Below are 23,564 nucleotides of genomic sequence, written 5' to 3'. Positions count from 1 at the left end.
TGAACACGCGTTACACGCCAGAAAAAGTCATTTTCCAGGCGTTACTGCTTTTCCGTCACTTGGAAGCCTGAAGTGCCCAGAACTTACTAGCGTTAGTTTTGAGCACGTACCACGTGCCTGGTGTTGTGCCTGTGCTGGGGTTACCGAGATAAATCAGCCTTCTGCCTCGAGCAGGTCCCAGAGTTGCAAGTACAGAAACCCGCGCCCATGCAGGGGAGCCCCGGTGCCTGCCAGGACAGAGAACGCCTGCTGTCACTGCTAGCGGGGTTCACTGCATCTTAGCTTGGAAAATAGCCCCAACACAGGATCTACTGTTACTATAATGTAGAAGTACTTACGCCCCTCGAAGTGCTAGGGCCGTGCTTCTCCAATACGCTCCAGGGACCAAGTTGTTCGAAGCTGGATCACAAAGTGAAAAATGGCCATAGGCACGAGAGGAAATGATCCCATTGTGTGGCGTCGTATTGTTCCCATTACCACCACACGTTAACTTGTGTTAGGAAAAATTGGGGAGTACCACTTGCTATAAGTTAATAACTGGTTTGTTAGAAACTTTGCACGTCTGCTAATGTAATACTAGAAACAAAAGTAGGGTCGCCCTACCTGGATTATGGAACTGATCCATTTTGATCAGTTGCCTATGAAATTTTTTCATTGTAAATGTGTATTGGCTTATAAATGTTTTGTTTTTATTGGTCACTTCCTTCACATAAGAATGGTGGCAGAAAGATAACAGAGAACAGAATCTTAGCCCTGGCATTGCCAGTGACTTTGCACTGAGCCTGGTTTCCCCTCATGCCTAATAAAAGGGAAGGAAGAAAGAGAAATGATTGCTGAGGGCCCGACAGCTCTAAGATTCTATAGCTGAATTCGTTTCTGCAAAAGTGAGTCCTGATTTGGCCACATGTTAATTATCTGCTCAAATTGAAATTATCTAGAAGACATTTTTAAAATCGGCTTTAAGCAAATGTACTCTTAAACCAACTCCATTTCTAGAAATCAAAGACACACTGACATCACATATATAATACATGAAACAAACTTTTCTGGTATTTATTATATAACATTAGTACAATAAATATATCAGTACATATATAGGGGGCTATACAGTCACGATGATTTATACCCAGTCAACAACCAACATATTAAATATACCTAGAATCTGTTCAGCATTAGTACTATAAATTGAAATAAATATGACCAAGGATCTTACTGTGTAGGGGAAAGACAGGCCAAAAATATGTGGAAGAGTTCATGGAAAATACCAATCTCCTGAGAGGAAGCGAGATAGACCCCCACCCCACACAGGCTGATTACAAACTGTTCACGCTGATACTTAAGGGTCTTCACAAGATAACCCCAGACCGACTTTTCTTTATGAACTTTGTTTCCTCCCATTCTTCACCTCTGCTACAAACTGAAATGGCCCGCATTCCCCTCCTTTGTGCCTCAGTTTCCCTGGTTATGTTCCTTGCTCTCATTCTTCGCATTGCCCAGAAATCCTAGCCTTCTTCCAGACGTAGTGCAACCTTCCTGCTAGGCTCCCAGGCTAGAAATCTCGACTTGTTTGATTCCCCGATCCATGCCCCACAGTGTTCTGAAATACAGACCCCATCTGTTCCTATCATGGAATCCTTTCAATTCTTCCCAGCCCAGTTCTTACCTTATACGCATTGTCTCTTTGCCTAGTATTTCCTCTGTAAGGCTTATCCCATGTGATAATCATTTCAAGAATGAAAACTTCCTCCATAATCATAATGTATGGCCATCTCCATGGGAGCATCTATAAATGTCAGGTCCCCCCAAATTACTTATACATTTGCCTCCAAACCCCGGCACAAGTTGCGTGAGCTGGGAATGCCACAATCAGGAGTAGTTGAGGAGGAAGTAAGGATGGGCACATACAGAGAACATGAAGATATATATTGATTATTCTTTCTCAAAGTGAATCCCAAATGTTCTTACAGAAGAAAAAAAAAACAGCTTTCTAATCTTATAGTTTCCCATAAAGTTATCCTCAATGACATGTCCAATAGAGTTTATATTCTAATCATAGACACTCAACACACTTTTTGAAAATACAAATATTTTTAGGATATTCAGTGTATTTTCCCTCAAAACACAGAAAATGCACTTGCAAAGAAACCCAAAATGCTAGTTAACACCTGGCACATACGAAGCATATCAGAAATAATTAGGAGCACAATGTAACACTAAGGGTGTATTAGAATAATACTAGCATGTCTCAGTGATTTCAGAGCTCATTGTATAACCTGAAATCTAACGATATTTTATTCTTCCTCTCCTGGCCATCATGTCACTGATCATTAATATCTAACAGAACTAAACAAAGTCTGCCAAATGTTTAAAATACTTTTGGCAATCATCTTTGAGTTTCCATGATCCAGGCCATTCTTTATTCCCCAGTGAAACGTGATGTGGATTCTTACACAGCCTTGCTGAAGGGAGAGAATACCCTGTTTATGCAAATTTGAATGATGAATAAATTGCATTCTGGTTTCACACAGAAAAAGAAGGGTCTTTATGAATTGCATGGAAAATAAAAAAGTAGTCATATGGGAATAAATTGGCAGTAAATGTCCTCAAGAGAGGAAATTATATTCAGAAGAAATTTGAATCAGAAAGGCCCTAAGAGTTCATCTACCACTCGTGAGCTCCCGCTTATTCTAGAAGGCCTTTTACCACCGTCCTGATGCACCAGCATGAGGCCTCAGCCGTGAGCTCCTCCTGGGCACAGCGTGCTTCACCGAGTGAGGTGTTTGTGGTGAAGAGCTTGAACTAGTAGAAAATGCTTCTCTATATCCCTCCAAATCCAGTTCCTTTTAGATTTGCCCTCCGTACTGATTTGGTTTGGAAGAACTGACCCTCTTGAATAATGAATTCCATTGTGGTTAAAACTGTGAGCCTGAGAGCCAGAGAGTGTAAATAGGAATCATAGATCTGCTGCCTGCTAGCTGTGTGACTTTGGGAAAGTCACTTACCCTCTCTGAGCCTACGCACACATCTAAAATGTGTAAGAATAGGACATGTGGTTACTACTAGGATTAAATGAGAACTTAAAGCATTTAGCCCCATGCTTGGCAAAATATATGTTTATAAACAGTATTCATCTAATGACATTCTCTCAGTGATGCATTCTCAGTCCCTTCAACTGTGTCCAATGGCATGATTCTGACCCCTGGAATTGCTCATGTTCCGGGTCTGTGATGCTAGTGTTAGGAGCCATAACTGAACACTGGGCCTTAAATGAGGTCAGGTCAGCAAGCTATACAGTAGTGCTTATGGCCACAGACCTCTAAGGGCCCCAGGGGAGTTTGTGGGAGGTGTCCAGGAGTAGTCTGGGCTGGGAGCAGTATGAATGAACGGCTGGATGTCTGCAAGCCATAGGCATGACTGAGGGGGTGCTGAGCCTAGAAGCATCGGCAGTAAGAAAAAAGACAGCAGCACACATAGCGCCTCACTCAGAACTCCCACAAAGACCAGGTGAATCTATAGGTCTGGCAATCTTAGGGGAAACTTGTAAGGGACCTCACCCCGTGCACAGGATGCCTGATTGCCATGACTGGGGGCAGAGTCAGGGGAAACCTACTAAAACCATCCCATCACTCATTGACTCCTTTATGTGCCAAGCACTGAAGAAATACTTAATTTAAAATGGTTTGATATGTAAAAATCTGTAACCTAAGCCATTTAAGTGCCAATAATAAAGAGCAACTTAACCTTCTATCCATGGAACATAAGACGATTTTACCAATTCTATTGATTCTCCAGCTACACTGTCCAATAGGATCACCACCAGCCACATCTACCGATTTAAGCTTAAATTAGCCTACTTAACATTGAAAACTCAGTTCATTAGTCCCACTAGGCAGGCTGCAAGGGTTCAATAGCCACGTGTGGCTGGTGGTTACAGCACTGCTCAACAGAGATAGGACATTTTCATCCTCATAGAAAGTTCTATTGGACACAGCTGCTTGAAAGTCAGTCTCTTGAGGTCATGACCTTAATGGGTAGCCCATCAATAAATGAACAGTGTTGAAGTGTGCAGCAAATGCTTAATTACTGTAGTTGGAACACTGATGTTAAATAAGGGCCCTGAAGACACAGAGTAAAAGGAACTCACACAAAAGCAAACCTTGCAGCCCAGTATTTCTCTTCTTCCTCGGGTGTCTGGTCACCTTGTTCACAGACTGTCACAAAAGAAAGGACACAGGAAACAGCAGGTGTGTTCTATTAATGGCATGACAAGCTTTCAAGAGAAAAAGAACAGATGGAAAATGATGAACTTCACGATGTCTTGAAGGAATGGTACTTTTCGTTTGTGAAGTATATTCTAGTGACTTCCGATTGTAAATATTATCTTACACTTACCTCAGAAGAAGAAAAAGAATAAATTCTTTTGTTTTTAAATTGGAACCATGAGGAAATTTAATTACAGATTTTTCTGTATTCCGGGCAGTTTGCCTTATAGCTTGCCGCCTCAAAGTACTCAGTCACGGATTTCGACGCTGATTTTTCTCTTCCAGATTTTTTCTGAAATTTCTCATTTAAAAATGCTTGGCAGTAAATTTTAAAGATTAGATTTTAGTTAAATTAAAGATTGTGGGATTGTCTACCTTTAAAATGGCTCTCCTACACCCATGGAAATTTAGAGCTGGAAGAAATCTTAAGGACTATTTCCCAGTGTTTTTCCAACTATTTTTAGATATAGAACCTTTTCTTCAAACAAAATCTCATCCAGAATCAGGGCAAAGGGTGAGGTAGAGCATGTGTGTGTGTGTGTGTGTGTGTGTGTGTGTGTGTGTGTGTGTTCTGTTGCTGAAGCATGGATAGTGGGGGGCACAGAAGAACACCAGATCATCTCCCCTACCCTCACCCACCCCCATAGCTACCTCGGAGCGACCCCAGGCAACACTGAGTTCACCCAATCTTAGTTTCACAGGTGAAGACACAGAGATTCCAAAAGTTGAGGTAACTTGCCCCCGTCCACAGCTAGATGGAGAACAGGGAATTTTTATTCAGGGGTCCTCCACAGGTCTTTCCAGGGCTGCCTATACCATAACTTAGCACAGAAGATACTTGGTAGGCTCAGCTGTCCCATGCCTGTTACACTCAGAGGGAAAGCCGACGGTCCAAACTAGAGCAGCCCCGGTTGCTAGAGTACGTTGCTTCCTGAGAACAGGTGGCCTGAGGAATGAAGGCGACTTTTGAGCTCAAAGAAGGTAAGCTGAACTGCTGTGGCAATGTGTTTTGTAAAGGTTAGACAAAAAGGTTAATTCTGCTTCACAGAAGGGAGACAACATCAAAGACTCATTACTAAAACTTATAATAGATTCTCAGCCCAGTTACGCCTACAAAGACACAAACGAGTCAATATGAATCCTGCCTCTAATACTTTCTTCATCTATGAAACAAGGGTGATATTTGCTAGCAATGTAACTGTCCATATTTAATTGCTAATTAATTGATATATATATAGAGAGAGAGAAAGAGAGACAGAGAAAGAGAAACTCGGTGATGTGCCTAGAATAATAAATACTGATTTCCTTCCCTATCTCAACAACTTCCTTATCTGAACAACTCATAATGGAAGATATAATCCATTCCTTTCTAACAATCACATACAGAGAATTATTTTCCTGGTATGTTTTCAAAAAGGGTGTAATACCAAGAGACTACTTTGCATATTCTCTAACAAGATGTCTTTCCTTATTGTTTTCTATTACAGCCTGCATTATTTCAGGTGGGAAAACAAGACCCATGATGGGAATAGAGGAGATAAAAATGAAAGAGAGCTGTTATTACTTTGCTCCTGTTCTCTGCTAATTCACTGAACATTCCGAAATGTTTGAGGTAACCAAATGCCCCTAACCAGATCCAGCAAGGCCAGAAAGAGGGAAACACACGTGCATGCACACGCACTCACACACACCCTACAGACACCACACGCATACACTCCATAAAACCCCTCATTCTTTTTACAGCCTTTTTTTTTTTTCATTGCTACAGTTGTCAGTACTGACAACTAAAATGCAGAGAAAAATCAAATAAAAGGATTTTTCACCCTACCCTTGCTAGTCAGGTACTAATCTAGATACCAAAAATATCAACTTAGGATCATTCTCGTAGGATCCAATAGTGATCGAAATAACAGAAATGTGACAACATTATTACTGGGTCTATTCACTCCATAAGAAAACAACACAACTTTGTATTTACTTAAAATTGTTGAAATTGACCTTACAATCTTTCGAAGTCACTCCAGTAAACATAACACAACACAAGTACCACTGATCCCCCCAGCCTTTCTATTCACACTGGGAATGCCCCAGACGCCATTAACCCTGATATTACAGGGCTACCCTGACTCTTGAAGATCAAGACTGTGTCTTTTATTACCATCTAAGGTAATCACTGCGAAGTTAAAATATAGTACAAGTCCCAAAGGATTTGTTCTATGTTTAGTCATTCGGAGAATACGGAGTGACCAAAATAGATTATATTTCAGTGGATGGCAAAGTATGTTTTAATAATAGGACAGTATCAATCATAAATGATAATGTACGCCTGTAAGTTTCAAAGAGCTTTATGAATGTTTAAAATGTTCATAAATCCATTTAGGCCCTATTAGTTTTTCTCTTTTAATATTCAGGGGTTTTTTGGTTGGTTTTTTTTTTTGTTTTGTTTTGTTTTTTTTACAAAAAAATCAAAAGAAGAACATCTCATGTGATTGGCTGCCCTGGCCATCCCACAGATCAGTATTATCCAGGTGAACAGATTTATTTACCAATCACAGAAGCACCTTTTAAAAGAAGAGAAATCAGGAGAGAGCAGCAATTTAAAAAATCTGGACGGTATCAAAGAATAAATGAAAGAAGAGAGCTGGTATATATTTTGAGGGGGAAAAAATCACATTAGGAGTTAAAAATCATTCTGGTTAACGAAGAATGTCAGGCGTCTGCATGGCCTATCTTTTTTTACTCCTTTTACTGCAGGGCTCACTCCAAGAATAGGGTGGGAAAAGAATGCAACCAAGAGCAGTATTTACGTGTCCTTGTAGAGTTCACAGTTTGAAAGCCCAAAAACTTTAGACTTCAGTTCCATCTTATTACTTGTTCCCTATAGAGGGGAGACATTATTCTCTGAAAAACAATTTTTTGATGATCACCAAAAGTGAAAGAGACCTAATAAACATAACATCAGAAATGCCCAGAGTATCGAAAACCCAATCCAACTGGAAGAGGACCATTCTTTCTCTTTTTTCACAACTAATAAAATATTTATGCCCATCGCACATAATCTGGAAAATAAAAAAATATATTTAAAAAGAAAATTTTAAAAACCACAAGAGACAACTATAGCTAACATTTTAGTATTTCTCTCTCTCGTCTTTGTACTAATTATATTTTACCATAATCATAATCTTATTGCATTTGTGTTTTATGCCCTGATTTTTTTTTCCATCTAACATTTTATCATGACCAGTTCTGCATTTCTATCAAAGGGATATATCACTTTTCACATATCATCTTCACCTTTTTCTGAATTTTCTAAATAACGCATGCAAATTTGGAGGGGTAAAGCAAATTACAAAAGTAAAAAAAAAAAATGATACGGCTTCCCAAAAAACCTTGATTCCACCCTCGTCCCTAAAAATCAGCCACTTTCAACGGTTTGCTGGATATCCTTCCTGTTAGTTGTTTCTGTAGTACATAAACAACCATAATTTCTTGTTCTAGTCTCTCCATATTGAACACTGAAGAGGATTCAGGTTTTTTGCTGTGTAAACAGTGCAATGAAATTCTTGCATGCGAATATTCAAATGCTCTGATGTTGTCATCAGCTAGAGTCTAGAACAGGAGGTTACTAGGTAAAAGATGTAATTATTACCTAAGTTCTTGATGCATTTCCAAAATGATTACGAGCCTATCAGCAGTGGCTGAGAATGCCCACCTGCTATATTCTCATGAACAAATGCTGTCATTTTAAACTTTGTCTAGCTTACAGGCCACAAAATTAGTGTGTTATTTTTATTTTCCCTTTTTTTTTATGAACATCGAGGATGAATTATCACATGTTTATGGGACATCTGTAATTTTTTCTTTTGTCAGTTATTTGCCATATTTGTCCTTTTGCTCCTGGGATAATACGAGTTCCTGACTGCATTACCACAATTTTATTTTTGTTGCTATAAAGCTGTCAACCACGTGTGTTGTAAAAACGCTTCCCAGCTCATCAGTTTCCACAGGATTTGGTTTATAATATTTTATGACATAAATGTATTTAATTTTCTGCAGTCAAATACACAGTTTTCCTGTGTGATTTATCCAATGTCTTCTTAAGCCTAGAAGTCCTATAGTTGGGGGAAAAATGAGCTAAATTCACCTGTATGTTCTTCTCTTCCTTTACATTTCATTTTTAAAATCTATTTTGATATACTATGCAAGGTGAGGTTTTAACCCAACTTTTCCCCAAATATCTAGATTCCCCTTCCACAGTGGTTTGTAATACTTCCTCGTTCACACACTATTTTCTAAGGTAGTATCACCCCGTGGGGGCTACCCCTTCTTGGGATATGTCTGCTCCTCCTGCTGGCAAGCCACACTAGCAAATACTGTAATACATTTTCACACCGACTAGGAACCTCCAGAAGTCCTCTTCTTTGGCAAACATTGCTTAGCTATTCCTTGCTGCTCTAAGCTCATTCTGAGATTTGCCCCAGATCTGGTTCCAGTTACCCTCCCAGCTTCATTTACTGGACGAGTGACAGACATTAGATGTTCCACACAGCTAGCTTTACAGAGTGTGATAGCGAGGGCAGTCTATACTCTTTAGAAGGGAGCTTTTTAAAGTTGCAAGTTCATCTGGATGCTTCCAACTTTTTTTTTTTTTTGTAATTTTTCAAAGTAAGCTCTACACCCAAGGTGCGGCTTGAACCCAAGATCGAGAGTTGCAAGCTCTTCTGCCTGAGCCAGCCAGGTGCCCCTTGATGCCTCCGGTTTAATAAAAACTTTGTAAACCTTGCAAACGCACACACACACACACACACACACGCACACACTTCGCTTTGTCCAAAGCAGTGCTCATTGTGTATTTCCCTCCTTTCCAGACCTCCTTCCAGCTTACCATCTCTGCATCCACTTCGATACACTGTGCAGTCTGTTCCACACTAAATCCTGTTTAAATTACAGTGTTGCACAAAATTTAGAAGAGTCTCTTTCTTTCTTTCCTTTTTGACTCCTGCCTCCATACCCTCAAATTGGCTCAAAGTTCACAGGTTCAGGTCATCTTCCCAAGTATCATCATCTCCTTTGAGCACATCCCCAGCTATCTGGAAAGAAAAGGAAAGAAAGAGACCAGGAGAACAGGGAAGACAAAGTGAGCGGAGAGGGAAGAAAAGAACACTAAGGTATAAGGCACCTGGCCTGGCCAACATTGTTCCCATATACTTATTTAAAAAGTCATCAAATAGAAAGTATTTCAAGAGAAAAAATAAAATATTCCTCTCGTTTTTCACAATTAGGAGCCAAAATACAGAACTTGCTTGTTAAAAAAATTCAGATTAGTGCAATGTTTTATGATGATAATGATTTATTTTTAACCATGGGCAATTGTAGTACAAAATTCTAATATTTTAGAAGTCCCCTGGGTGGATGGATGCATACATGGGCATTTAGTCATTATCTCAAGGTTTTACTATCCTAGCTCCACCAAATTGATATTAAGAGTTATTAGACAAATATACCTAACATACCTAATTTTGAAATTCCCAGCAATTTTTCAAAGGCCCATATAATTTTCACAATAGTACCCAGTATCTACAAAAATACCAAAAAAGGAGGCTTACATGACATTCCAAGTCCAAGTCCATATCCGTAGTGTACTTAGATACCCACCTCCAGAACTACTGCAAGGCAGTCACAGACATTTTGGGCCTGAGCTGAGAGCTGCTTCCACTTGTACACGTGCCCCCGTCTGTGAGCTTTCACATTAGAGAATGTTACGCCTGAAATGCAAAAATAATAATAATAATAATAATTTTAAAAAACTAAACACAACAGACATAACACATTTAATTTGTCTCAAGACAAGCTTATTTCAATACAAGTGGGAGTTTAGGAACACATTACAACTGATAAAAGTTAACAGTGTTCCAATTTCATCCGAACACCATTTTTAAACACGTTTTAGTACAATTACATGAGTCAGCCCCAACAATGATAATGGAAGTCAGGAATAATGTAAGTTAGTCACTTTAAAAAACAAAAAGCTGCCTATGAGGAAAAGATTAAATATGAACATCTGAGAAAAAAAAATACTCGCTCACATTGAAAGCTTTACTTTGGGATTACTTTGGGATCTGGGCAGTCGTGAGGGTCAAAGTGATCCTTTCCCCCTTTACCTTTAGTAGGAGTTAAAGTACAAGTTGCAACTGAGGCCACATTCCGGAGTGAAATATAACACTATAATGCAAAGTTTTCAAAGGAAGGGTTCCAGAAAGAGTTACGTAACTCTTACAAACATCTATCTACCCATGTTGAAGGTATAAATGAGTTGGAGATTATTGAAAAGGAAAGGGTTTTTTTTAAAGATTTATTTTATTTTAGAGAGGGAGAGAGAGAGGGAGAACACATGTGCAGGAGCACGGGGGGGTGGGGGAGGGAGAGAGGAAGCAGACTCCCCACTGAGTGGGAAGCCCAATGCAGGGCTTGATCTCACAACCCTGGGATCATGATCCTGAGCCAAAAGCAAAAGTTGGTCGCTTAACCGACTGAGCCACCCAGGTGCCTGGAAGAGGAAGGTTTTTGGAGAAAGTTGCCAGCATTCTCTGTGGATTGACCTTTTTCCCCAGAAGGTCTATGGAGCTGTTTGCTACTTACCTCAGGCCCAATGCAAAGAGTTTCAAAGGACCACCGTGGGAGTTTACAACTGTACCTATCCTCTATCCTCTGAGTTCTAGAAGGTAAAGTATTTCCCTTGGACCAGATCTGAGCCATACAAGGGAGAGCTTGCTGTTTTAGATCTTGTGGGAGGATGGGCCCCTGGAAAGAAGTTACCACAGCAAAAAGAAGCCAAGAGTATACTTCGGAATGACTTCTAGGGACTGTGGAAGACCAAATACAAAGGTGCCTCTGCATGTGAAGGGCGCTTTCAGAGAGTCATCTCAACGATGAGAAGTCCCCAGAAAAGCACCTGCTAGAAAAAGGGCCAGTTTTAAAGACAGGCCAAATGGAGACGTGTAAACTCTAGATCACCAACAGTACTTGTCAAGAAAGAACTTTCTTATCTCCCTCACCTCTTCTCAATGAGATCTAATCCTGAAGCAGCAAGAGACCTCAGTTAGCAAGGTGGGGAAGGAGGAGGAGAAGCACTCAGTAAAGAGAGACCCAGTACTCTCATTTCCTTGCATCCAGCACACTCAAGCCTGGAGACAGAAGACACGTAACTTAAAAGCAAGATTGAAATTTTGATTATTAGGTAGACATGCAGATTATAAATCACTATGATTAATTTTCTCTATTAGAAACAATCAGAGAATTGTTTAATTTAGTAAGAGTGACCAGCAAAGTCATGGGACCTGCTTGAATTTCCATTTGCAAAACGATCAGGGCATTGTACAAGCTGTCCCCTTGTCTTCTTATTTTCTCCCCTTGACTTTTCAGACACATTGCCCCTCTTCATCCTATAGTTTAATAACAACCCACATTACTGAGTGCTTCCCATGTGCCCCTCTACTATGTATTTTATGTACATTTCTCACTTCATCTTCATACACCTCTGCATTATTAACACCTCCTTTTTATACACAAGGAAACTGAAGCTTATCCATAACTTGGGAATTTACCCAGGTAGCCTGACTCCTGAATCTGTCATCTTTCCCTGAAAGAATGAGTGAAATGTAGTCTCTCGGTTCAAAGGATAAAAAATATCAGGCTTGCTTTCTTTAATAAAATATATGTGGATCTCCTTCGTTTCATGAGAAAATGAAAACATTCCACTGGAGAAGAATTAATAGAAAAGTAAACATAGCTATTTTTTGTAATCATAAAATCTGCTGACATACACGTTTATTCCAAACTCCTGGATGTCATTATGTCAACAATCCCAAAGCTTCCTCAACCCAGACATAAAACAACAACAATCCTAACAACAATATCTAAAATGTGTAATGTTTGACCTTTACAAGCTGCATTTTCATATTTTAATCTAATTTTTTTTCTCACGACAGTTCTTTCAGTAGGTATCACTGATGCTCTTTTTTTGTTGAGAAATCTAAGGTGAAAAGCTCTGAAAAACTGTGATTTACTTAACATCAAAAACTAATATACGACAGAGCCAGGACTAAAGGGGGTATGTGTCAAAGGGAAGTTGAAACAGCCACCCATCTTTATATCACCTTCTAAACCCCTCTTTACTGTCAATATCAATATTAATTATTCTTTATCCTTATGTTTCACATTTTTCAGTAATCAAATCACTTCATAAATCCTCTTACATACCCCGAATCTCTGACTTCATTCTGATGAGATCATTTGTGGCAAGTAACAAGGCATATGGTTTTCAGATGCAGGAACAGGGGCCTCGAGATGCAAATGAGTTGGTGAAGCCAATGGAACATGAGAGTCTTAAAGGGTTTTACAAACCTGAGTTGAATGTATGTCCTCATATAGAAAGGCATGCCTTTTCTCACAAGAGATTATTCGAGAATTTCAGAACCATGCCAATACATTTCACAAGACCCCGTCATCCGGATTGCCCTTCTCTGAGAACGCAAGGGTTCTTGCAAGCAATCAGTCCTCCTCATTAAATTCCAGACCCTTTATTTTTTTGAATTCTAAAGTTAAAACATTCTTTTCTATCTATTCTTCATTTCCTCATCAACAGACTCATAAACGGGACTCCCCACTCTCCAACCGCTATTTTTTTCATACTCTTCATGTCCACAAATACGAATAATTCACAAGCATAGTGGTTCTCAGACTTCAGCACTCCCCAGAATCATCTGGAAGTCTTATTAAAAACCAGATTGTTGTGCCTCTGCTCCAGAGTTCTGACCCGGTCAGCCTGGGGTGGGAACCGATAGCATTGCCAACAAACACCAGATGATGCTGATGTTGCTGGTCTGGGTACCACACTTTGAGAACCACTGGACTAGCCCTTCTCCCATGTTCCCTTAAAGGGGCCTCACAGAAAAGGTCTCGGCGGCTAAGGCTCATGAATGGCACCAATAGTACTCCATGCCCTGGCCTCACGCAGAAGGCTTCTCTCTGGAAGAAAAAGAAATGGTTGTCATGACTCATTGTCTTTTTCAAGCTTTTCCAGCCACAAAATTAAAAACAGAAAAGGGCTAAATTAAAAGCAAAATGAAAACAGCTACATTTTCTGGAGTTAGAACAAAAGATATAAAGGCGATCCAGGTGAGCCCTGTGCTGAATGCACTAAACGCTGGCATCGAGAAGGTTACCTGGCAAACCCAGAGCCTCTGGAACCAACCCCAAGAGCCCAATCACTTGGGCTTGGCTCCCAGTTTTCTTGCCAATAGTAAATTCTTCCATAATTCTCCAAACACATTATCGGCCTATCACTCTTTGAATTAACTCATTTCTTCTATAACTTCCCTGCTATTTTTTAACACAGAAAAATAGCAATTGTCAGTAAATACTATTAGAACATCAAGCAGGTAGACAGATAATCTGAAGAGAGAAGCTAGCAGAGGAGTTTCCTTTATTTATCACCTCCAGACAGCTCTCCGTGGATAATTCTAATACCACTTTTCGTCTTCTTGGGGAAAACTAAGGCATTTTAGGTTATGGTAAAAAGTCCTTTGGTGTGACCAGTATTTTCAATAGCAGTGTTGTTACATCAAATAACAAAAGGTAACTGACAAGAAACGTTGTTAATAGAAGACATAACATTTCTGCTTAGAAGATAAGCTTAGTTCTACATTTAATATAGCAATAAGGGCAAGAACTACTGACCTTTTACTCTGATCACCACGAGTCCATTAAATTTCAAAACATGGGCCAGCCAGTGAATAATATGCTACTAAGTAACAAACCCGTGCCATCCAAATGGAGCTTTTTCTGTCCCAGTCCAAAGAAAAAGGAAAACAGAAGTCTAATGGTAAGGTCACCAAATACACAGATTTTGAAAGAAGTCGTTCTGTATGAGCATGAGTCACCAAAGCGACTTCCTTAGTGATAAAAGTTGCCTAAGTAACCCAGATGCCTTCCTATGCTAAGAAGTACATGGGCCGTGCGTTGAGTTTCAAACCCACTAGTCATTTCCTTTACTTAATTGCTAACTGCTCTTCCCGGCTACATTTTGGGCCTGTGTTTTATGCAGTAACCCAGCAACTAGTTATTATGCTATATTTTATCAGGGAGAGCAAAACAGTAAACTTCACATTTCCATGGATTTCAGAGTAAAAGTCACCAAGGCACTGTGTCGTTAGCGGGGGGCGGGGGGGGCATTGCATTATGAAACTACTAAACTAGATCTCCATGTGGCAGCATGATCATGCAAGACTTAGAGACAAAAAGATTAAGCAGAGAAGAGAGAGGTAGATTCGGTGCCGTCTGAGTGCAAGAAAGATGCTTATTCGTTTCTGCCTCCTTAGCACACAGCTGGGAGCCTGGCACACAGTAGGACTCACAATACATTGACTGAAGAGGGTCACTGGTTCTCTCCAGAATAATCCAATCTACTAAGGAATTGGGCCATTACTAAGTTAGGATTTCATCAGGCTTTTTAAACTCTCGTGCCTTCTTTTCCCCTCAGATCTACAATGGGGTTGTGATTTGTTGTTCTTGCCCTTGTACACATGGGAAGTGCTTTCAGGAGGCTCTAGTTTAAAACAGAGCCGGTGTTGATGAGCATTACTTGGGAAAATCTGATACACAAAAGCAATGAGATGATTAGTGCACAAGAAATTTTTTAACTGGGTAGTAAGCTTATATGTATCCTCAGTAACACTGTTTAGTTTTGCCTTGAGAATCTTGGCTGTCTTGTAGTTGGCTGTATCTGTCATATCACAAAACTCTCCCACTATTTTTGGCCCGTGCAATGTTAGTACCCTAAACATTAATAAATCTCCCTAAAACTCAAACCAATAGAGAACGAGTAGAAGATGTTCTTACTTACAGAGGCGAAGTGTTTCAAACACGTTAGTTCTTTCTTTTCCCCTAGCAAAGGCGGCTGAGGATTCTCATTCACGTAACTGTGTGCAGGAGTCATATGCCATGACTATCAAATCATCCTGGTGGGTTGAGTCAGAATTCAGAAATGAGATCTCTACAGAAAACCCCTGAAATTGTCCACGGACATCTGGATGATTCATTAAGGGCACCATATTGTCTGAATCAAAAAAGGGTCCTGTTGCTGCATCAGAACAGGAAAAAAAAAAAGTCCAATGAGATAGACAGATGCCATGATAAGAATGCCAAAGAAAGCCGGGGATGTCACCAACAGTGGTACAAAAATACCACAACATGTGAGGTACTACTGTACAGTGAAGTTTCGAGTGTGGGACCTGGAGCCAAAAGTCCTGGGTTCAAATCCCAGGTCCGTTACATCCTGGCTGTGTGAGCTTGAGTAAGTTACTTAACTTCTCTGTGTCTCAATTTCTTCATATGCATAATAGGGCTATTGTGAGGATTAAATAAGTTAACACATGGCAAATAGGTTCACACTTGGCATACAGTAGGCACTCAATACATGCAAGGTCTCATTATGATTACCATTAGCTTTCCTATCGGGGCCAGAGTCCAATTTTAGTCATGATATCATGGTATGCCTGGTTATCATTATCATTGTTTAGAGCTCACAAATCATGGACTGTGAAAACCAACCCAGAGTCAGCAAAATGAAAACCGTGATCTTGACATGTGAATCACATGTGTCTAAACTCCTAAAGTTCTGGAGTTGACAGATGAATGCATTACAGTACTGTATCCAAACAATTTTTCACAATTTATGATACGGAGAAAACATATTTAATCTATATTAAGCTCAAGTTCCATAATATTTTTGTACTTACTCCATATACCCATATGAGTCACATTAGAGGGCATATTTCTAGGACTTAGCTAATGAGAAATATAAAACCTTACTCAGTATTTTAGAAATCACTGCAGTAGAATTATGGAGAGGGCTGCCAATCCCTTTATTCTGCTACAGTTAATTCAAAATGGTCTTTCTTAGTTATTTCTCATAATTGCAGTGAATTTTCTTAATCTTTAGCCTTGCGTAGGTCTATCATTATGCCATCTTACATTTCCTTCCATTTGCATTTAGGGTTACTTTGACTTACATGTTTAGTATTTTTCTGATACACTGCCTTTTGATTTTTATTTCTAACCTCTGCAGATCATAATGATCTTTGTCAGCAAACTCAAGAGCAAAGTTTGGTGGGGTATATTTTAAACACCGAGTTTATCAAACATAGCCGAAAGTAAATGTAATCAAGGTTCTGAAGAAATTAATTTCCGTGGCTAAATGAACGTGGTATACCAGAGCTAAAACAGCTCCATATTTTTTGAAAGATTGGTTAATTCATTAATCAGTTTGGAGATAAGTGGGACAGAGTTCTTTTATTAGTCCCCAATACACAGGAAAGACATTATGGCTATATATATAATCAATATAGTTTCATTCCAACTTTACAGGTTACCATAAAGAAACATCAGAATTTAAAGAAAAAACTTCCACCGTTGTTTAAAAGAAAACTGTGCTATTAAACAGTTATTTTCATTAGCCCCATTACCAAAATATCTCCTGAAAAAAACTTCCACCACTCAGGAACTAGGGGACCTCCTCAAGACAGGCAGAGTCCATTTCCAGGATGTCAATGCCCTTGGGCAAATTTTCTTGCAGTGGCATGACCTTCTCTATCCCAAAACATGGTAAAAACAACATTAGAGGCCACGAGTAAATACCTGCTTGTTTTCCTGTGGTAATCTCCCTTGGCCAATAACTAAACTCTGACGGTATCATTTAGGTCACTTTCAAATAAGGTCTGGTTTTTATAACTGGGCTGGTTTCATTTTGTGTTTTGCATCCAGTAAACCAATACTGAAAATCTAGCTTCACATCTGTCTAACATCAACTTGAAATTTTTTGCACTAGGTTTTCCCTCCATATGTTGATGAACATCTTTTTTTTTCCCTCCTACATACTGACCACCTACTCTTTCCTTTGTCACAGACTGTACATTTGACTTCGATGAAATTATAAATAATAAATAGCTCCACGGGAAACTACGATCTGCTTTTATTTCCCCCAAAAAGATTTAAAGAGATTTCCAGGAATTTGTCTTTAAGCTTTTTCTCTGAACTTTTAGAAACTGTTCTAGAAAATACTGAAGAAGTCCCCAATTTTACACCAACTCTGGAAACCAGACCATCTTAAGGCAGTTGGTATTAACTCATGTGAACAGTCTGGAAGCGCCATGCAACATGGAACTGCATGACCCAACTTATACCTCACCCACCTCATGAGGTTCCCTGTATATAGACCACAGAAGGGAAGGTGCTTCCGGGTAAGAGGGTTTGAATGAATTCTCTTTCACCCCAAATTAATTTCCCACCAAATATTTCTTTCTGTGTCCACCACATCCACTCTCTCAGTTCCTATCCAGAAAGCTCTGAGCTCTTTGACTTGCTTGTCTTCTGTCTGACTTCACTGCCTGGAACAATCATCCCCCTGTGTCATCACTGGACCCCTCCCCCCATTCACCTGATCTACTGCAAATGGCCCTCAAATCCGTCTCCTCAGTTCATCCCCCACAATATGCCAGAACAGTCTTCCTAAAGCACAGCCACAAGCATGTCTTTCTCCAGTCACAAATGGCAGCGAATTCCCACTGCCCACCACGTTAATTATAAACTCCTCTCCCTGGCATTTTATCCTCCAACGCATGGTCCCATATTAGCGTCCGATCTCCTTTCTCCCCTACGCCTGCTCCACCACCCAGCCACACTGGGATTCCTGCTCTTCCCTAAATGCCCCCTCCCCCAAACCCTGGCATCTGTGCCATGTTTGCTTGAACTATTTCATCAGTTTTGAACCTTCTTTCTCTACCATGATAAGCTATAAAAAGTGTACCCATTCCTCTAGTACCACCTCTTCTAAATATATTTTCTGGCCTCCCCCAAGTGGCTATGGATCGTTTTTCCACCTTGACGCACTAGTATTTCATTCATATCTCCGCCAGAGCACCGACCACGTTCCACCGTGCAGTACAGCCCTTCTGTACTGGAAGGAAACTTCTGTTTCCTTCACCATCTTTATTACAAATTGTAATTCCTTTGTTTGTTCCTTTACCTGAGTATTGTCTCTCTGAATCACATATGCGCACACACAACTCGACCCTCCGTTCCAAGAGCGCATGCCTTGTTCACTCCCCCACTCCCCAGTGTCCAGCGGGGTGCCTGGCACATGGTAAATATTCAATAAACGTACTCGGAGAAAGTGAATGCAACTTGTGGATCATAATGCCCTGAAGAGATTAAATGCAGTCACCCATAAAGGGACTAGCACAAAACTTGAACAGCATAGCACTGGAAATATTAGCCTCCTCCCTCCTTCTTTCCCTCCTTCCTTCTTCTATGAATTACTCATGCATCAATCCACACATTCAACAAATGTGCCAGGCTTCCCTAGGCACAGGAGGACAGGACAGTGAACAAAAGAGAAAAAACAAATCCCTGCCCTCATGGACCTTACATTCTTTTGGTTTTTATGGAGCTTACACCCTAACGAAGGAATGAGGGATTCGCTTTGGATCTCCGAGGAGTCATAAGAATGTAGTCATTAAGAAAAAGAGGTGGTGGCTCAAAGACAGACATGTTGGTGGAGGTAAGGAAAGCCTGGAGGAAGGGAAGCCAACTCCAGTATTGCAGGGCTGAGGCACCAAATGGTTTGCGACAGCAATGAAACCGAGGAGTGGACACAGGAGACGGTGAGCCAGGACGGCCCCTGGGTCTGAGTGGCCGAAGAGGAAGGAGTGGCCATGGCGATGAAGGTTTGTCGTCTTGGTAGTGTGCTGCTTGCCCTGAACAGACAGGAAAGTTGGGAGGGGAAGCCGCTGGGGTTGGTGGGTTTTAGGGTGTGAGATGAGCTATGTCCAATTTTGGAGATGATGCCTCTGTAGAGATGAAAAGAAATCTGGGTGAAAGGGTTTAACTCTCCAAGTAACAATTTAGGGAATAAGTGAAAACCAAACCCCCAGGCACCTGGGTGGCTCAGCTGGTTAAACATCTGCCTTCAGCTCAGGTCATGATCCTGGAGTCCTGGGATCGAGCCCCACGTAGGGCTCCCTGCTCAGTGGGGAGCCTGCTTCTCTCTTTCCTTCTGCCTCTCCCGCTGCTCTCTCTCTCTCAAATAAATAAATAAAATCTTTTTTTAAAAAAGTAAATCCCCTTCATATCTACTATGAATCACTGTTACGTCCTCTGATAACATAAAACGTGGTAGTCTAAGCATCTGCCAAACTCCATTCAGAGTCTGCCCCTTCGCAACAGAATCTGATAAGAAACCAGTCTCTTCAGTTACTGGAACACAGTAGGCCCTAAATAATACTTGCGAATGGAATTGGTTGACAGCGAGCAAAATTTCATTATCGAGGGAAGCAAAGGGAACAGAAAAGTGCATTTGGAGTCAGAAAGGCCTCAACTGAAATTCCTCCCTCCCCTCCCAGTCATCAGACCATAAGCAAATTGTGAGCCCATGTCTCAGACCCTTTCGCTGGCAAATAGGCAGTCACATGCACCTTGCAAGTTGCTATAAGAGCATTAAGTAAAATGCATGCAAACTTCCAGTTATCCAGTAGGCACAAAAATTAAAGCACTGGTGATATGAATGATTATTATTCTCTTTATGATCACGTCTTCTAGGTGTTGCCAATGCGTCTCACATCTCACTTTAAACACCTTCTCAATTCTCCCATTCCATCCAGGCCCTCCTGCTTGAAGCTGTTCCCTTGGTGTGGCCTCCTGCCAGCCAGCTGTCCTAAGGCCCCCACTGGCCGCTAAGCTCCTCCGCACACGGCTGGCCGCTCCGTCAGTTCAAATCACCCCATGCAACTGACATCGCCGCAGCTTGCAAATTCCAAAATCCCTGTTAGGACTTTAGAGTTGGTCATGTTTACGCCTGGCCTACAGGTCGGAGCACCGCGTCCTTACGTATACACGACCTGCGCCATCGCAGTGTCTCAAACGGCTTCGCGGTCCGGCATTTAAAAATACCTCCGAGCTAGGTTTTCACGGCATGCAAAAAAAAAAATAAATAAATAAACAGGGAAACCGAGAAAGCTAGGTCTCCATGCTGTTGACTCTCAAAGGGAACCAAGAACGTGGGGCACAGATAGAGCAGGATTAATGATCACACTCACAGATGTCCGGTCAGGCGTGGTGAATTCCGGCGCTGATGACTACTGCCCGGCGGCCGAGGCGCTGTGCTAGGCACACGCGGCTCTGAATGAAGTTACTCTGTCCAGAGTCTCGTGCGTTCTACATGCATGGGTAAGAGTGTTTTGTAACCTCCAGTTTTCTATTCTATAGTCCGCTGCTAGCTATGGCAATTTCTAATAGTAAGGACACCCTGGATACTGTGCGTGTGTGTGTGTGTGTGTGTGTGCACGTGTGCTGTGCAGCACGTGCTATGGATGGAATGTTTGTCCCACCCCACCCCCTGGCTCCAAATTCATGTCTTGGAATCCTAATCTCCAGCGCTTCCATATATGGAGCCTTTGGGGGCTAATTAGGTTTAGATGCGGTGTTGATGGTGGAGCCCCCATTAGGGGATTCGTGTACTTATTTGAAGAGACTGCAGTTAGCTCTGTCTGGCCCATCTGAGGACCCAGCGAGAAGGTGGCTGTCTGTACGCCAGCAAGCAGGCCCTTATCAGACACTGAATCTGCCGGCACCTTGATCTTGGACTTCCTGCCTCCAGAACTGTGGGAAACGAACATCTGTTGGTTAACCCACACAGTCCATGGTATTCTGTTACAGTACCTCTATGTTCAGTTACAGCAAGTGAACATACCACAGCCCTGCCCGACAATGCAGACTGCAGACAGGTTAGATAGGAGGAGGGACACCCCTGAGATGAGGCGAAAGGCCACAGTCCATCCCAGAGGAAGTCACCACAGCCCTGAGGAATTTGCTGTGGTCACCAGCAGAGCACTGCCACACCACACCAGAGCCTTGCCCCCATTTTCCGTGGTGAGTTAGTCAGCAAGCATCCCCTGACAGCACCACCTCATCGCCCTGGGATCAGCACTTTGAGTGGGAGTAGGGTCCATCCTCTCTTCCTCCCTCCCCATGGGGAGATGGCCTTTTTCTCATCCTAAAAATCCCAGGCACACTCACAATGGTAGCATTTGCTGAGCAGTGGCTTGAATGAAGAGCTCTCAGGGAGCAAGATGGCAACTTGCAGCACAAGCTAGTCTGCTAGGGCACAGAGCCCCAAGAATGCTCCCTGGGGGCGTCCCCGTAGTCCCACAGCACAGGAGAGAAGGAAGGAAACGCACAGTAGGGGAGCTGAGCAGCAAAGGCCCTGCAGCTTGACTTTGGCAGTGCCATTTGCCAAAGCTATCTGAAATGAGGTAAACAAAATATTGCCTAGACGAGGCTTGTACGAAGAAGCTAGGATAAACCCTTCATTTGGTTCTATACTATTTTTCTTAAATGCCAGGTAACACCCAGTACAACCCCCACACCCCCCACTCCAAAAAACAAAACAAAACAAACAAACAAACAAACAAAAAACAGAGGGAAGGATTTCTACCTTTTTTCTCTATAGATTTTTATGGTGGTGTTGGAGTCGGTCCATCTGGCACTTAATAGGTCTTCTACATACTCCAAACAACAACAACAACCCCACGATTTTTAAATTGCTCCTTAATCACAGTAAGACTGGCTTGCCTTTCCTCCCTTCATCTCCCTTTTGGGGGTGAACACTCTATTCTGCCTTTACTAATATTGCAACAAGAGCCCTTGAGTTGAGTGATTTACTCTAGATGGGTTTTGGTGCTGGAATCTGATACTCCCCGATGCCCCAGACCAGAAGTTTTTTGCTCTGTTTGTTCTGCGGACAGTTTTATCTCCTTCACTGGAAGACCAATTGCACTAATTCTTCTGGAAAAAAGGCCAAAAGGACCTGTGACATTTCCCAGACAAGTCACCAGAATCCTACAAGGTGCCTCGCTGAACCAAAATGAACACATAAATCTATTTCCCCCAAACAATCTGTCATTTGAGTTATATAATTTCATTAATCAAATCGGGGTTTTAAAGCAACACCTAATTAATTCTATAATTGGCACAGATTATACCTTTAATGACTTCCACTATAGCAGAAAAAACAGTGATCACTCGATTTGATTTTGAAACTACGGACGCTGGGTTTCCTCTTTCACCCAGAACTTTCAGATCATGTTAAAAGTCGGGTGTGGTTTCATGGGGGGGGGGCACTGAGAGGAGCCCAGAGGGAAGGTTGGGAGGGAACTTTGCAAGAAAACCCTTCCCCGAGTGCGTTCGTGGTGCTGGAGACCCGTGTTTGGCAGCTATCGGGGTCTGCAGAAGTTTCTTGCTGATGGGATGTCCTCACATTTGGAGCAAAACCAGGCTTTGGAGAGTCCGTAAGCACGTAGGGGCGCTCTAGTGTCCCCGGAGGCGAAACGCACAGAAGAAAGCTGAAGCCCCACTCGAAGTTAGGTAAAACTTAGAACAAACAGTACGCGCGCGGCCCGAGGAGACTCGAGTCCATCTCGTCTAGCGGTTCCCGAACCGCTAGGAGCCCTCAACCCCGGCGGACAGAGGGCTCAGTGACTCACAGACAGTGACTCAGTGACCCCACCCCTCTCCCCCGGGCTTTCCCCGGCCGCCGCCTCGAAGCTCGCGCCGTCCAAAGCCAGACGGAGCCCGTTAGGTCCCTGAACAGGAACCCCCAAGACAAGAGCTTGAAAAGATTCGTGGGCCAGAGTGGGCGGTGCGCCAGGCTGCGCTGGGCCCCAGCTCTGCGTCCTGGGCTGTGCACGCCCCCACCTCGCCCTCCAATCTCAGGCACTCTTTGTTTCTTTCTAGGCGCCTTCCGATCCTCTGGATCCCTTACCCGCCCCCCCCCTTCCTGCTTCTTGCCCGCGGGTCTCCCCACCCACACTCCCCTAGCTGACCACAGCCCTGCAGCCCAGCGCCCCTCCCACCCGCCCGCCTCCTCCCAGGACTCTTCGGCTCAGTGCCCGCGACCCCTCAGGTCCAGTCCCGGGCAGGGTCCCCCACCACCGTGCGACCCCGCCTTTTTTAGCAACCAGTGGGGAGCAGAGCTCAGACCATAATCAGGAAAGCCCCCGAAAGTCCCAGCCCAACCAAAAGTAACGGGACGGTGCCCAGTCCCGGGCTGCAGAGGAACGGGGAGGAAGGCTCGAGGGCGCCCCCGCCCCAACCCCCGCCCACCCTCCCCTTTTCTCGTCCGGTCCCCATTGGCTGGCGCGGTCTGCGGCTGGGATGGCAGTGGGAGGGGACCCTCTTTCCTAACGGGTT

The 23,564-nt window shown here is 42.4% G+C and overlaps 1 protein-coding gene and 1 long non-coding RNA gene across 2 annotated transcripts in view; both read right to left on the bottom strand.

Moving 5' to 3' along the window:
• The window catches only part of TRDMT1 (tRNA aspartic acid methyltransferase 1), a 62,907-nt gene extending 62,546 nt beyond the window's left edge, over positions 1 to 361 (bottom strand). Inside the window, exon 1 of the mRNA XM_087857658.1 lies at positions 339 to 361. The gene's annotated coding sequence lies outside the window, so the exon portion shown is untranslated. The remainder of the gene's footprint in view (positions 1 to 338) is intronic.
• Positions 362 to 1,025: 664 nt separating this feature from the next.
• LOC148107399 (uncharacterized) lies at positions 1,026 to 23,128 on the bottom strand. Its single transcript, XR_015722427.1, has 2 exons — positions 9,918 to 23,128; positions 1,026 to 9,352 (listed from the first exon to the last, which is right to left on the bottom strand). It is a non-coding gene; the product is annotated as an uncharacterized LOC148107399 (long non-coding RNA).
• Between the last annotated feature and the right edge of the window lie 436 nt (positions 23,129 to 23,564).

This window comes from Ursus americanus, chromosome 31 (genome assembly GCF_024610735.1).
Source record: "Ursus americanus isolate L20-20 chromosome 31, mUrsAme1.1.p, whole genome shotgun sequence".
NCBI lineage: Eukaryota > Metazoa > Chordata > Mammalia > Carnivora > Ursidae > Ursus > Ursus americanus.
This window is presented reverse-complemented; position numbering and strand designations above follow the sequence as displayed.